The sequence below is a fragment of the Schistocerca americana genome, chromosome 4 (genome assembly GCF_021461395.2).
Source record: "Schistocerca americana isolate TAMUIC-IGC-003095 chromosome 4, iqSchAmer2.1, whole genome shotgun sequence".
In the NCBI taxonomy this organism is placed as follows: Eukaryota; Metazoa; Arthropoda; class Insecta; order Orthoptera; family Acrididae; genus Schistocerca; species Schistocerca americana.
The window spans coordinates 265,352,747-265,370,024 of record NC_060122.1 but is presented as its reverse complement, the minus strand read 5'-3'; positions in this window follow the sequence as shown (position 1 = coordinate 265,370,024).

Here is a 17,278-nt window from a genome sequence, read left to right as displayed (position 1 = left end):
GCACAGATTCGACTTCGAGATATATCACAACAAGCATGTTTTTATGCCATGTCTTCTTTTTCACAACCAATATGTAACATGACTTAATACTAGATGTTTCGTACACTTGTTTGCGTGTATGTAATTTTACTTGTATTTTGACTTACGTACCATATTTGTAACACTTTGTCCCTCTTCACTGATATTTTGTATGTAGTGCCAACCACTATAGGTATTTGTAACCATACTTTTGTACCATCATTTTGTGATTGTTTCTTATGTAGAATATTTCCGTGTGCTTCCTGCTATTGGATCAGCAGAAACCACTCTGCAGAATTCTTTTTTATTTGGGGAGGGGTGATGAAAGGGGACTCTCCTATTTGCCAAGTTGATGTTCAAGAAGTTTTGGCTACAGTTGTGAATGAAGTCGCCAATTTGACAAATGTACTCATCCCCTGTAATATCGATATAACCTTCCTGAGACCACAGATCTTTATCACTGAGGTTAGTTTTACTTTGTCAGAGTAGGGGTCAGTGTGTGGTAGACAGCCTTGCAATGTACTTGGTTTGAAAAGGATGGAAACTGATCTACCGTGTAGTGGAGGTAACATTACTTAGAAAGGATTTTGTAATGATACTTTTTGATGAAAAATACTAAGTGTGGTTGTATTAATGAAAGAATTATGTAAACCAACGTCTAAGGTAATCCAATTTTTATATATTCGTAATGGTTTACTTTCTGACTGATAACACTGTGTATGGTTAAAGTTTACTGTAGAAATTTTATATTGAAGCACATAGATATGTCTTACAGTTGAAACAAGTGTCATGGAAAGTAACTGTACACAGGAAAATTATTAAGAAATATTTTCATAGTCTATCAAGTTCTGAGAACTTTTTGAAACGGTGCATTCTTACAGCATAATGAAACAAGGTTTAACTTGGAGTCTTTGTTCTCATTTATCAGTCGTGAAGTTTAGTTCCTCATTTTCCATTTTTTGCTATGTGAATGTGTTTGTATACTCGCATTGCTCATTGCGAGTTGTGTACTACCGAAGCACTGTTTACGAAAATTTATAAGACACCTTCGTGCACTGCACATCGCAAGTACGGCAAATGAAATTTGTTTTTTTTTTTTTTTTTTTTGCAATTTTATCATTATCTTAATAATAACAGATTGTAGAACAGAAGACCATTCCGTTAACACAGATAGGCCAACAAATTTAATTATCATCAATATTCATGACCATTGCTGGTACAGTAATTGCCAAAATGCTATTTGTGAAAATAATGTATTAGCTCACAGGCTTAATACCAATGGATGGTCTCAGTAAAGTGCAATCTTGTGAGTTTCAAGCAGAGTATCATAAACTCAGATGCGTTAATATATACGTTCATTTTCTGTGTAATTACAGTACGGTAAATATTCTGGTGTAGTGATTTTTTACATGATTAATATAAAGATTAGCTGTATTCATGGCGAAGATTTTAATCTGAATCATTTTGTTTTGCAGTCAGAAAGCATATGTAAATTCTATTGAAAACAGATTCCTCTCTCACAAGCAAATTGTTTGATGTTCTGGCTATCCTGGATTTCGCATCGTGTAACGTGTGGTTCAAATACTTTCGTTCAAAATTTAGCTGTAACACAGGTCTGTTGCCGTGCACTGAGATTTACGTATTTCGGTATCAAAACAAGTTTTATCAGTTTCTCAGATACCAACCAGACACATACAAACATGAACGTAAGTTGAATTTCTTACATTATACTTTCAAGCTAACTACATCTGCAATTACAACAGTTGAAAGTATTACTTTTACAGAATGTTCGAGCTCAAGTTGTTTCTAAAGGATACAGGGTTAGTTCTGGGAAAGAAAAGTTTTGTGCAAAAATAACACGTTGTTACTGGTATAATAATGCAGTAGTCATTACGCCACTCAGATGTGAAAATTAAAATCTTAACCTTTCCTCTTGTCCATTACCAATATTGGACTAACATTAACATCCTTATTATACCCCACTTAAGAAAGAAATTTAAAAGTTCATACATGCCTTAAAGTTACACACAAAGTGAGGTATTGGTCTACCTGAATGGCTACAAACTTAATTCATTAACAGTACCTACATAATAAGAAAAAATGTCTGAAAGGTGTAATTATTTGTGGGTTAACACATCCAAAATTTTCTTGTCACAGGTTATCTAACGTTAGATGTCAAAATTTCTTTGACATTTCCCTCCCGTATAATTGAAGTTTCCTTCTCTCGCATTATCTCATGTTTTTCACCTTATCTTACGTTCCTATACCTGTCCTACAATTACCAAGGAGAAACAGGGTGTAAGAACAAACAGAGATGAATTCACAAGGAAAGTTACCAACTCATGGAAACCATACTACTTTCCTCCATGTCAAACTGCATGTACCTATCAGACAGCTAGCTAACACAGAGAAAAAATTACTTACTACTGTAGTACAACATCAAGGTATTAGGTCCTTAATTCATGTACTGAAAATTACACATCGACTACGGTACAGCAAATAGTAAGCTGTAAAAACAAAGATAATTGCATATGTAAAGGAAATTCCGCTGTATCTACAAAGAACATTGCTTCATTGTACTTCAAATCACTCATCATTAAATCCGTGAACTCCCTAACTCAAATTCATATCTCTTATTATTATTAGCAGAAACATATTGTAAGATAAATTCTTAGTCGTGTGCACATTTTCTTGTCAAAATCTTTAACCATGGAAGTCTCATAATTATCACATTTGTCTCTATCCATATCTCAGCTCTTTCAGAATCATTATTTGTACTTAGTAAAAATGACTCCTTATGACTCTCAGCTCGTCTCGTCTACCCTGTCCTACTCTTCTACAACATCCTTCTCTGAACAGATAATTACCTCCTTCAGTTATCTATCTGCAATTCTAAACACTGAAAACACTATACTCGTACATCTACACAGACTCACGTGATAGAGAAAGCTGTAATTATTTCTGTCTCTGCTAAATATTAGACGTTACCTCTTCCTGTAACGAAGACTTCGTTAGTAACATACTTGTTCGATGATGTCTTCAGTTAAAATGTTACAAGAACGTGCATGGTTAGTAAACGTAAGGTCATTCTTTGCAACAGTCACAGAAGTTATAAAAGAAAACCTAATAAGCCTCCACAAAATACTGTCCAAGAAAAACGTATATACAATACTGGCCATTACAATTTCAACACCAAGAAGAAATGAAGATGATAAACGGGTATTCATTGGACAAATATATTATACTAGAACTGACATGTGATTACATTTTCACGCAATTTGGGTTCGTAGATACTGTGAGATCAGTACACAGAACAACCACTTCTGGCCATAATAACGGCCTTGATACGCCTGGGAATTGAGTCAAACAGAGCCTGGATGGCGTGTACAGGTACACCTGCCCATGCAGCTTCAACACGATACCACAGTTCATCAAGAATCGTGACTGGCGCTTAGTGACGAGCCAGTTGCTCGGCCATCATTGACCAGACATTTTCAATTGGTGAGAGATCTGGAGAATGTGCTGGCCAGGGCAGCAGTCGAACATTTTCTGTATTCAGAAAGGCCCATACAGGGCCTGCAACATGTGGGGTCGCGCATTATCCTGCTGAAATCGAATGCAGAGATCGATTGAAGGGTAGAGCCACGGGTCGTAACACATCTGAAATGTAACGTCCACTCTTCAAAGTGCCGTCAATGCGAACAAGTGTGACAATGACGTGTAACCAATGGCACCCCATACCATCACGCCGGGTGATACGCCAGTAAGGCGATGACGAATACACGCTTCCAATGTGCGGTCACCGTGATGTCGCCAAACACGGATGCGACCATCATGATGCTGTAAACAGAACCTGCGTTCATCCGGAAAAATGACGTTTTGCCATTCGAGCACCCAGGTTCGTCGTTGAGTACAACATCGCAGTCACTCCTGTCTGTGACGCAGCGTGAAGGGTAACCGCAGCCATGGTCTTCGAGCTGATAGTCCATGCTGCTGCAGACGTCGTCGAATTGTTCGTGCAGATGGTTGTTGTCTTGCAAACGTCCCCGTCTGTTGACTCAGGGATCGAGACGTGGCGGCACGATCCGTTACAGCCATGCGGATAAGATGCCTGTCATCTCGACTGCTAGTGATACGAGGCCGTTGGGATCCAGCACGGCGTTCCGTATTACCCTCCTAAACCTACCGATTCCATATTCTGCAAACAGTCATTGGATCTCGACCTACGCGAGCAGCTATTTCGTGATACGATAAAGCGCAATCGCGATAGGCTACAATCCGACCTTTATCAAAGTCGGTAACGTGATGGTACGCATTTCTCCTCCTTACACGAGGCATCACAAGAACGTTTCACCAGGCAACGCCGGTCAACTGCTGTTTGTGTACGAGAAATCGGTTGGAAACTTTCCTCATGTCAGCACGTTGTAGGTGTCGCCACCGACGCCAACCTTGTGTGAATGCTCTGAAAAGCTAATCATTTGCATATCACAGCGTCTTCTTCCTGTCAGTTAAATTTCGCGTCTATAGCACGTCACATTCCTTGTGTAGCAATTTTAATGGCCAGTAGTGTAAAAACCTTCTGTCTTCCCAACAAAGTTTCCTCGTCTGACTTGCCAGTACAATCCTTGGTCAGTCAGTAAATGCCTTAACGTTAGAAATAAGGTGCAAGCCTCTAGTTTTCTTGGTTTCCAACATTTCTATGTGAACAGCACTGGAATGAGCGATCAGTCAGATGTGAAAAGGTCTGTCGTGCAAGAGAAAGAATTTCTGGGGCTTACCTTACCTTCGTGACATAGGCAGTGGGAGTGAAATAAAATGTTTTGACCTATGTTCAATTCTTTATCCACCATTTTTTATCTTTGAGTGTGTTTCCTCTTCTCTGCTGCTCTTTTTATATTTTTGATGGCATTGTCAGTGATTTCACGATGTCATAAACGTTGTAGCTGTGAAAAATGAATAATTTCTGTAATGCGATCGAGTGGTACCTTGTTCTTCAAGACTAAATGTAGAGAAAGCAATGTGGAGTAATCTGCAAAGAATTCATCATTTCCCAAAAAAATGTATACATTTAACCCGCTGTGGGTTTCCTGTGATAGTAGAGTCTAAATCAATTAATTCATTCAGTATATGTTCTGCAGGATTTGATTGTTCATGGTACCGGTACATAAAGATAGGTTGAGTTTTCGTATTTTTCAAAGTGCAGATCGAAAAACTAGATCAAAATTGTGGTCCCTTATCAGAAATTACCTTGTCTACAAGAGTTACTTCTAGTAATAAGTTCTGATTAAAGGCTGCAGATGCGGTTTTGGCTGTTGCTTTTCTTCAAGGTGCGAAAGAATCAAATTTAGAAGTAAACTTCACTGCAAAGAAAATGTAAGAAAGTTCTTGTTTTGTTAGTAGGAATGGTCCATAGATCAATTGCATCTACATGACGTAATTTTGTTGGAATGATAGGAAAAATGTGAGTGAAGTGTGAGCCATTCTGACGAAGTTTGCGTTTAGCAAGAACACCATAAATACGGTTTTCCATGTTGAAGGAATAAGAAGCCTAACTTACTATGCGAAAACGTTTCCTTGCACCAGATTGAGCATAACTGAGATGAATATACCATAAAAATATGTTTATTAGGTCTTCTAGAATGCATAAAAGTTAAGTAGAACTGTTTGGATTCTACCGTTTGAAGAGAGTGATGTTCCTTACTACGTAGTAGTTTGCACAGTCGAGTTGTTCTTGTCATACCATCAATGTTTCATGTTTTTTTACACAAGATCTTTGTCTTGTCCGTTTTATTAATGTCGCTCAGAGCGGATAAGATGAAATTTTCAAAAAGTACCTGTTGTATGCATAAAAGGCTGAAGTTGTTTAGGCAGAATTCCTCAGCTGTATCAAACTGTCTTCCACCAATCAGTTGTGAAAGAGTGTCTGCAACTATGTTCTTTGTGCCACGAATGTGTATTACAGTGAACCGAAATTCTTGCTTGTACAGTGCTCAACGAACCAAATGTCTGTGGAAGAGTTCTGCGGTCTTTAAAAACGGCCATGCACAGTGGACTTTAGTGTGGTTTCCAGCGAAGTTTCGTAAAAGCCCAAACGACTGCTAGTGCTCCAAGCTCTGTGACTGAATAATTACGTTCTTAAGATGAGAAAATACAGCTCACGAGAGCAATACTGCTTTGTACTGTAACATTTTTCTCTTAGATTTTCTGGCATAAGTGTACACTAAGTGCAGTCTTAGAAGAATCTGTGGTAAAGCAGAAATCACAAGAAAGGTCATGATGGAAAAGCAATGGCTCGTGAATTAATGCATTTTTTAAACTATCAAATTCTGTTGGAGCTTGTTAATCCTATTTCCAGACTGTCTTCTTCCTGTTAATTGGCATAACCGTAGAGTGATAAGAGCTTTGCAGTCAATCAAACGACGAAAAATATTTCTGAGACCAATGAAGTTCTTAACTTGACGTTTTGCTGTAGCAGTTTGAGTGTCAAACTTCTCCGCATCTGTTAGAATGCCTATGCGCAAAATGATACGTCCTAAAAATGTAATGTGCGATTTTTCCAATTCATATTTGCCAATATTGAAATTAATGTCACGATTTGAGAAGGTTTCTAACAATAATTTCAGAGTGGGGTTTTGGTCATACCAAGTTTTCTCCGCAACGAGAATATCAACGAGGTTTGAAGATACCTTGTTGAAGCATAAGCTCAGTCTCCAGCTAGATCAGTGAAATACTATATGATGGAACTGTAAATTCACTATGTGGTTTCGCCTTAAATTCACTCACAAATCCTCGAATTGTACCTGAAATGCTATCAAAAACGTGGGAGTATGCGGTGTAATTGTTCCTTTTCACCGCCTGTCGCAGCTTCATCTTGTTTGTTCATAATTACCTGAAAAATATCTATGTCACATTCGTAGTCTTCGTTGATGCGGAAAATTTCTACATTAGTATAAATAGATGAGTACCAATTCATATTTCTGTGTGAAGTCTAAAAGTAAAGTCCCTTAACATCTTGTTCTTCTGTTGCCGAACAGCAGTCGAAATATAATGTAAAAACAATGCCGTCATTTCTTAACGAAATGTGAGAATTATTGAAATCAAGTATATCTTTGTGTATACTCAAGATATCCATGTTAATCAGAAGTTCGGTTGATGTAGCGGAAAGATCAAGAAATTTGCAAAAAAAAAAAAAAAAAAAAAAAAAAAAAAAAAATGTGTGGCCTAGTGCAGTGAAATCTAAGATGTTTGCATTTTAACATCTACCGCTCTTGACTTCTAGACTGATCATGTCAGTAATAATGTTCTAGGAATGAGTCCTTTTCTGTGCTGACAGTGCGAGCGCATCGTCCAGAGGCGGTTTTTCTAGTCGTTGTTGTCCCACCTTGTCACGGCTGTGGGTGGACGAAGCTCAACAATCTGAACTGAACGTTGCGGTGGTGACTTCCCTAGGTTGTCTTGGATGAAAGATCCTGTCAGAAACGGCTACAGAAAATGTTGTACATGTCCGTAATGTCATATGTTCCAATTGCCCTGTCCTCTGTTTCTATTCATATCGTGATCTCTGCGTTCGTTATTCTATGGTCTGTAAATGGACCGATTTGGATGGTATGCATCACTGTCGATAACAATGCAGTATGTAATTGTTCCCTGTGTTGTGTGGATGGATGTATGTTTTAAGATGTGAGTGTCGATTTGCTTCATTATTCATGTTTCTGTCTGAGTTAAATGGGCCTGATTATGTCGTCAGTAATTTGATTCGGATTGAAAGTGGCCATGTAGTTGTGTGTGACTGTAGGCTCCTTGGCTGAAGTGTCTCTGCAATCCTCTGTATTTTCTGTCATCATAATTACGTTCGTTGCTGACGAGTGTCTGCGATGTATGGCAAAGTTACATTGTCTATTTTCGGTAATTGTAATACACCACGGAGAGCAATTATGTTGTCTTTCTTATGTCCTGTTGGCAATGATATTTTAGCGATCTGGGTAATTTCGAAATGCAAAGCTGTATTAAAGCAGAAGCGCTAAATGGCTCTGTCAAATGTTGATTTTGTTGTACCATGTGATCGAAAAATTGAGTCAATGTTGCAAAATGAATATTTTAAAAATTATTTTGTCTTTTACTCCGCGTTGTGTCTTTTGACCAATATGCGGCGAGAAATGCATTTGGAAATTCTTCAGATGAGTAAGGCTGTCTAGCGATCGGTGGAATTCGCATTTCCGGTTCATCTTCTAAAAAACCGCAGATGAATTGAAGCTTATGTATGACCGGCCAGCTAGGTAGTAGAGAGAAGCTAAACTGCTAAACCCAGTCTAATAGATGCAAGTCATTCGTACCTTTCCTGAAAAACTTAGAACTTCCAGATGGAGAGGAAGTGTTTGTAACCAAAACTTTCGTGTTTTTGTGTGGCAGAATAGTCACGGCCGTTGAAGAAAGTGTTTGAGAATTCATTTATGTATGTCTTTACTTACTTATTCTGTGATTTCTCCTGCCTTTGTCAGAATTTTACCAGAAATTTCCCCCAGGTTCGTCTAAAAAATTTAAATACTTTCCTCCTGTTTATCGATGAATTCGTCAAACCGAGTAGTGAAGTGAAATGTGTTTCCAGTTCTTCTCCTTGTTTTAGCACGTTTTGTAACGTGTACGGTATGTGCGGCATACGTGGGTGACGGAATGGATTGTTTGTGTTCTTTGTGGCGCAGTTTGTCACGGCAAAATTTCGTCATCTGATTAGGATTGGTGCCCGTTGGAATGGGATCCTCGTTTGTCACTCTAAAATCGCGAGAACTGTCCGGTAATGAGATGTTCAAATTGGAAAATATCGTGCATTCACTGCTCTGTAACATGTCTGTGTTGAGCGAAGGTTGACTCTTCGCGTGGTTTGCAGCCGCGCTTGCATTGTTACGTCAGGGTTGCATAAACTGTGATTACCTGCCAACTCATCGGAAGACACAGTTGCGGTGGGAATTGAAGAATTCTGATTCTAAGGTTGCTTGTTGTTCGTGCTTCTGGACTTAACCTTTCTGTCAGCATTAGGCATATTGCTGAGATGTATTTTTACGAAGTACAGAAAACTGGGAATCAGCGTGCGATTTGTGCTTTTACCAGCGGGGGGGGGGGGATGTCCAAGGGGGTTAGTATAATTATGTGTGTTACTAGCTTGGACCGTGGCGTTACCCACGATTAAACAGTTATTTATAAATAGATGTTAATGTCGAAACTCACTATTCACGCGTATACACTATCAGAAAATCCATCCCTTGTTATATCTTTAAAAGTACATTATGGGTAAAGCTTATTTACAAAATCATCTACATATAGGTATACGAGGGGAGTTCAAAAAGTAAAGGTACATTTGTGAAAAGCTGTACTTATTCCGATGATAGAAAACTGAAACATGCGTTATTTTTCTACGTTAACATCCCTCGACTTCAATGCAGTTTTCCCGACGTTTTACGAGTTTTTTTATTTCATCAGAAAATACGTTTATCGATTCCATCTGTAACCAATTCACCAGCAATGACGTCTTCATCACTTTCAAATCTTCTTCCCTGTGATGCTTCCGTTAAGGGTCCAAACATGTGAAAATCGCTTGGAGCCAGGTCTGGACTGTATGGTGGATGTTCCAGCACCTCGAATCTCAACTCCTTTATTGTGTCGGCTGTCCGTTTGGCAGAATGTGGGCGAGCGTTATCTTGCTGCAGGATGACATCTCTTCACAGTTTTCCACGACGTTTGAATTTGATTGCAGGTTTTAGTTTCGTGCGCAAACATCACATCCACCATACAATACAGACCTGGCTCTAAAGCCTCGTGTTTACGCTGGGGCGACGTCTTGCAACATTGTGGCGTGCGTCGTCTTGTCATTTAGTTCTAAATGTTTTGAAATGCTTACCTACTACAAAACACTTTTTCAATATTAGTAAGCAAACATATTAATAGTATTAATAGTAATACTGTATTAAAAACTTTCAGTGTTCGGCTCGACAAATTTAAATTATATGTAAAGTATTACTCCAGTGCGAGGGAAATAAACATTCCAGGTTGGGATGCATAAACTTTTACCAGAGGAGGGGATGGTCTGATGCAGAGGGGGGGAAATCCCCCCCATCCCCCCCTGCAAATCGCACGCTGCTGGGAATACAGCACTACTCCTACTATGCTGAAAAAAAGAATACGCAAATTGTTAGTAAATAGAGCAATGATACTACAAATATAGTACACTTGCAGCAGAAACTTACTAGTGAACAGTCGTAGACGAGAGCAGTGCACCTAAATCTGTAATATTCACAAAAAGTCTACGAGAGCTGTCCTCTGAAGATAAGCCGCCAAGTGAAAGTTTCTTTAAAAATAAATTATTAGTTTCAATGATAGTTTCTGTTTATTGGTTTTGCATTGACAGTTGCTTTCCTCATAAAGAAAACAAGATTCTACTTAAGTTTGCGTCAAAAATCATAACATTCTTTTTCATACTTCTTTACTTCTCTGACAGGAAATTTAACGAAACCGTAACTCATTTATGGTCATATAAAGGAAGTCTCTTCAGTGTGAAATGTAATTTTTTCTTTTTCCCTTTTGGCTTACCTGTGGCAGTGAATAGCGATCGGGCAACCGCTCTCTGGAAACCACTGCTGCTGCTGCTATTGAAAGCTACGAAAAAGGTGCGCGTCATTTAACTGGCGGCAAACTAACTACAGGTGAACCCCGTGTGCAATGAGTCCACATAATGTGCCTGCATTTCAGTTGGCAATTGTGAAACTTTATCTAATGAATGACGAAGATTAGGAAATGAGTACTGATTCCTTTCAAAGGTATATCGGCAAATTAAAAAAGTCACTTTACAAAAGTATTCTTAATTACAGGACTTTCAAAGAAATGACAAACGATGAAAATAATTTAAAGTTGTTTGTTCAACAACGTCATGCTCAAAGAATTGTTACGGAATATATACGTTCAGCATAGATTACAAAATGTTGCATTAACTGAGTTAACCTTTTCCGAATTGTTGCTAATGTTACCTAACTAAGAAGAGGGGGAAACTTCTGGTTGTTGTAATGACGTGCAGGCAGCAGCTCGCGCGCAGTTAAAACAAAGAATATTAATTATTACCTTATGATGAAGCCTTCAATAAATCAATCGAAAAAGCTTTGTCCCTCAGCAAAGTTGTCAAAAACCATATTATAAAACCAATTTCCTCAATAAAGGCAATTTATTTCTCGCTCTGCTGCTTCCTTGGGCGTGGCTCACTTCACGATTGCATGACGCGAACTTACTGATGTGTTGGTAAATGTGCCAACACCTTGTAGATAGAGGAGGCCGAAATCTAACGCAGGCGGGCGTGAATTATGGAACAGGATAAGTAGTGAATTCTCATAAGAAAAGTATGCAGCTCCTCGAATACTTATCTTTTATTCTGTGATGTGAATACAGCAGTCTTGATGAGACATTTCATACGATAACTATCCAACTATGTAAGGCTAATGGTGCCTTGCTAGGTCGTAGCCATGGACTTAGCTGAAGGCTATTCTAACTGTCTCTCGGCAAATGAGAGAAAGGCTTCGTCAGTGTAGTCGCTAGCAAAGTCGTCGTACAACTGGGGCGAGTGCTATCTCGTATCTCGAGACCTGCCTTGTGGTGGCGCTCGGTCTGCTATCACACAGTGGGGACACGCGGGTCCGACATGTACTAAATGGACCGCGGCCGATTTAAGCTACCACCTACCAAGTGTGGTGTCTGGCGGTGACACCACACTTACTGTCAATACAGCCAAGATCCGTAAGTAGCGGCTGACGCAGAGATGTTACTGCAGTCTCGCAGATGACACTGCGCGCAGTCTGACAAACAAAGTAAGCGGAACAGCCATCTGTGTATCCAAGCTATAAGAGAAGCAGATAGTGAACAAAAATACCAACACCCCTTCCAAGATAAGCGCGAGAACTATCCTGCCATCAACTCAACGGCTCTTTCATCAGAGATGCTGACAAGAATGGAAAAGAATACTGAGGATATGTTAGATGACGATCAGTGTGGTTTTAGAAAACGTGAAGGCGTTAGAGAGGCGGTCTCGACGTTGCGCTTGATAATCGAAGCAAAACTGAAAAAAATGTCTAGACACCTTCATAGTATTTATCGACGTCGAAAACGCGTTCGATATGGTAAAATGTATAAAATGTTCGAAATTCTGTGAAAAATTATGTTGAGCTACAGGATAAGGGTAATATACAATATGTACAACAACAAGGCGAAACAACAATGCAGGAAGACCAAGGACGAACTGTTCGGAATGAAAAATGTTTAAGAAAAAGGAAAAGCAGTGCTGGGAACAAAAGGAAGGGTCAAGAATAAATTATAATTCATGGTGAAAAGATATCAATGATAAGATTCGCTGATGATACAGCTACCCTCAGTGAAAGTGAAATAGACGTACAGGAGCAGTTGAATGGAATGACCAGTCTAATGACAACAAAACATGGATTTTGGGTAAACCGAAGAAAGGCGACAGTTGTGAGGAGTAGCGAAAAAAATAGGAAAGCGATACACGTACCATCAAAACCGACGGTCACGAGGTAAATGAAGCTACTGGATCTGCTACCTCGGAAGCAAACTGAACCATGATGAGCGACGAAAGAACACGAAAGGCTGACTATCACAGGTGAAGATGGCATTTTGGTCAAAAGAATTTAACTAGTATCAAACAAACGCCTTAATTTTAGAAAGGACTTTCTGAGAATGTACGTTTGGAGCATAGCATGTACTGTGGAAGAACGATAGAACCGGAGCAGAAGAGAATCGAGGCGTTTTGAGATGTTATGTTACAAAAGAATGGTGAAAATAAGGACGACTGATATTGTACGGAATGATGAGGTTCTTCCCAGAATAGGCCAAGAAACAACCATATTGAATACACTGTCAAGATGGAAAGACAGGATGATTGGACATCTGTTAAGACATCAGGAAATAGTACTCTTCGTACTGGAGGGGACTGTAGAGGCTAAAAATTGTAAAGAAGGATAGAGATTGGAATACATCGAGAAAACAACTGAGGACTTACGGTTCAACTACTGCTCTGAGGTAAAGAGGTTGGCACAAAAGTTGGTGACGAGCAGCAAAAAAGAAGTTAAGTATGGAGTCGAAAATATGGTGAGTTTCTGGCGCAACATGGTTTTTTCAAAATGGCTAAGAATGCGGGCATACGTCCGGTACGGTCTGCTAACCATTACGTGTGTAGGTATAAAGTGTTATACGCGATTGGAAGAAATGTAGGGTTGTTGTCGTTCTGGGAGAATGAAAATGTTAATTAATGAGAAGCGTATCTGTACCACATGAGTAAAAGCAGCACCACTATATTCAAGTTTTTCTTCGGGTGCAAAGAGTACTTTCCATGGGGCAGTCGAAAACCACCTTTGTGGATTGGTGTTTCTTCATGACAACGCACATTCCGATATCGCAAATGTAATGCTCGAGTTACGCCAACTGAAGTGAGAAACGCAAGAGCACCTGCTCTTTAGTCCTCATCTCTCCCAATGCAAGTATCATGCCATTGGTGTCTTAAAAAAGGCCATGAACGGTCGGAAGAGGATGAGGACACTGTGTTCTACCAAAATGGTATCCTCAATCTGGTGCGTCGGTTGGATGATTGCCTCAGTGCTCACGGCGATTTTGTCTGATTGACCTGCCATTTCCGGACTGCACGGACTTCGACCGCCCCTAACCCGTTTGAACTAACAAGTACTACATATCATACTGCAGCAAGTGGTTCCTATGAACTCACATTTGCAGTCAATTTGTAAACGGCTTGTGTACTGAGACCACGTTTCTTGGAACGTTTTTGCTTCACTGTCGTGTTGTTTCAACCGTGTCAATGTTCGCTCTGAATTATGCTACACCTTGTCTACCTCTCACTGCCTCGCTGTTACTAATGCTTTACCTTGCCCCGCACCACCTCGCAAACACCTAGATGCTGCTTGTGGAATTATTAAGAAGAACTTTGTACATGCTTCAGCGGCTGTCATCCGACGGAAGAGCAATGGCGTCAACGATGTATGGACTTCACATCTATCTTACGGACGCAATCCCATCCAAAAGCCTTTCATTGAAATAACAAAAGAGTTTGATACTAAACCAAAAAACGTAAATGTTTCACAACAGATGTTTCACACTACGTCACATCCAAACAAAAGAAAAATAAACGCAGCTGTTGTTATTCTAAGGCGGCAGGTTAAAGAACTATGCTCCGAAGGTGACGAGAGCGCAGCGGAAGACGCAGAGGCAGCTTCCCGTACGCCTCCGCATGATCAAAGGCGCTTTTCAAGAAGCCGACTTTGATGTGATTCACGGGTTCGCTGCAGACAGCCATTGCTCATCGATCCAATCAGCGTGTTAGCACAGCGCGGCAAACACAGACGAGTGACAGCCGCCTGTCAAAATATGCTCACCCCCACCCCCCACCCCTCCTCCTCCTCTCCCTCCGCTACTCCTGCCAGCCGCTTCCTGCTGTGTACCCCGCCTGCCGACCGTGTTGGCTCCTCCACGTGTACACCAAACTCCTCTACGTGTAGCCAGCCCCTGCTGAAGTGTCAGCAAGCAGCACTGTGGGCAGCCGGCAAACGTCCTGTTTTCCCATCAGATTGTATTTGTAGCACTGGCAAAGCTGTTTCCAGGAGCGATAAATGTGTACTAAAGTGACAAACGTCACGGGACAGTGACATGCACATATACAGATGGCGGTGGTACCGCGATCACAAGGTAAAAAAAAAGCAGTGCATTGGCGGGGCTGTTATTTGTACTTGCGTTGTTCGCATGAAAAGGTTTCCCACTTGATTGCGGCAACACGATGGGGATTAACTGACTTTGAAGGCGGAATGGTGGTTTCAGCTAGACGCACGGGAGATTGCATTTCGGAAGCCGTTAGGGAACTGAATATTCCGAGATTCACAGTGTCAACAGTGTACCGAGAATACCAAATTCCACGCATTATCTCTCCCCACAGAAAACGCAGTGGCTGATGGCCTTCACTTGACAACCGAGAGCAGCGGCGTTTACGCAGGGTTTTCATTGTTTTCATTGTTAAAAGGCAAGTAACACTGCATGAAATAATCTCAGAAATCAGTGTAGTGACTGATGACCTCAGCAGTTAAGTCCCATAGTGCTCAGAGCCAAATAAATGTAGTACCTGTGACGAATGTATACGTCAGGAAGGTGCGGTGAAATTTTGCATTAATGGGCTACGACAGACGACCGACGATAGTGCCTTTGCTAACGGCACGACATCGCCTGCAGCCCTCTCCTGGGCTCCTTCCATATTTGTTGGACGCTACGACACTGGGAAACCGAGGCATTGTCAGATGAGGCCCCAGCTGATGGTAAGGTCCAAGTGTGGCGCAGACCCCAACGAAGCCATGGATCCAAATTGTCAACAAGGCACAGTGGAAGCTGGCGGTGGCTTCATAACGATGTGGACTGTACTTACGTGGAATGGACTGGGTCCTTTGGTCCTACTCAATCGCTACTGGAGATGGTTATGTTCAGCTACTTGGAGAACTAGCGCAGCCATTCATGAGCTTCATGTTCCCAGACAACACTGGAATTTTTATGGATGACAATGCTATATCTCACCGGGCCACAACTGTTGGAAGAACATTCCGGAAAATTCGAGTGAGTGATCTGGTCAACCGGTACCGCCCGACATGTATACCATCGAACACTTGAGGGACGTTATCGAGAGGTCAGTACGTGCACAAAATCCTGCACCGGCAACGCTTTCGCAGATATGGACGGCTGTGGAGGCAGCGTGGCTCAGTACTTCTACAAGGGACTTCCGAAGACTTGCTGAGTCCTTGCCACGTGTAGCTGCTGCACTACACCCCACAAAAGGAGTTCCGACACGTAATTAGGAGATAATCCATGATTTTTGTCACTCTTTTGTCACTGCGTTGTATACGATCTTGGTTAAGTTCCTACGAATACTGGCAGCTGTGTTTCGCTTGTTGAAAAATAGAACTTGCTGCACTGAAATAAATGTAAAACCTAGGAGAGATTTCATTATTAGTCTACTGAATGCCACTGCATTAAAAGTATTTCAGCATTTAATACCGTAATTTTATTTAACTATGGGTCCGTCTAGAGCAACCACTTAAGCTACGGCAAAATAAATTTGTACAACTTAAGATAAATTCAAACAAAACCCATTCATATCTGGCAGTGACGTAAAACCAATGGCCACATTTTCACCGGGAAAATTAGACTCATCTCCAAGTAAACCATCGAGTCATAATAAATTACTTTCTTTCTACTTCACGAACGATTATCATGACAAACATGCTGTTGAAATAGATGATACCGATTATCCACAGATTGCCTAAATAGCTTAAGTCATCTTCCGAATTGTCAGAAAATGCATTGTGACGGGTCATCTACTGTTGCAGTGAACTGCTGTTTGTTAATGCGTTACGTGAATGTCAATAAAAAGCGAACATCAATCTTCCACGTCAGACTTCTTGTTTACGTCATAGATATAAACCGGCCGTATTAGGAATTAAACCAACTCAGGAAAACAAAATAAATGACTAAACGGATGATATACTTATTTACTAAATAAGTTCCACTTTGCTTCTCTAATTACTTACGCCTGGAACGACTCTGAAATATCACTCCTAATTAACTTTTTTGAAACCACCAGTTCCTTAACATGTTTCAAGCCCATTATTTTCTAGTCCTTTTCCAAACAAACCCTCACTGATATCTAGTTTTACCATTACAACTGTTAACACATTTTAGTAACGCAATGTGGGTAGTTTTTATGTTTCACATATTTTATGCATTCTGTGTATCGGTTATTGCTATCTACATTTGTAAGAGTTTCTTTTGTGAATGTTCTTTTCCCATTATACGACTTAAATTTCAGAAGAATCACCGACTAATCCAAGTCGTGGCAGGGAGGAGAGCTCGAGGTAGACGTAAGTAGAAGGATCCACCAATTGCTGAATACCTTGTGGCGTTGCCACTGGTGCCCTTGGTGCATACCGAACAGAAGAGTACAAAATAATTATCACGGTAAACGATAACAGCCAAACAGTTGCTGAATAAAGATTTATTGAAGTCCTCGACCACGGTTTCAGTATATCTAAATATAGGCCTACCTTCATCAGAAGCAAAATCCATGACTTTAATTTTACCTACTGACGACGCCTTTGGGACGATTGTTTTATGCATCTCCACTGCAAGATGTGATTTTAGTGTATTTTTATTTCTGATGAAGGTATAT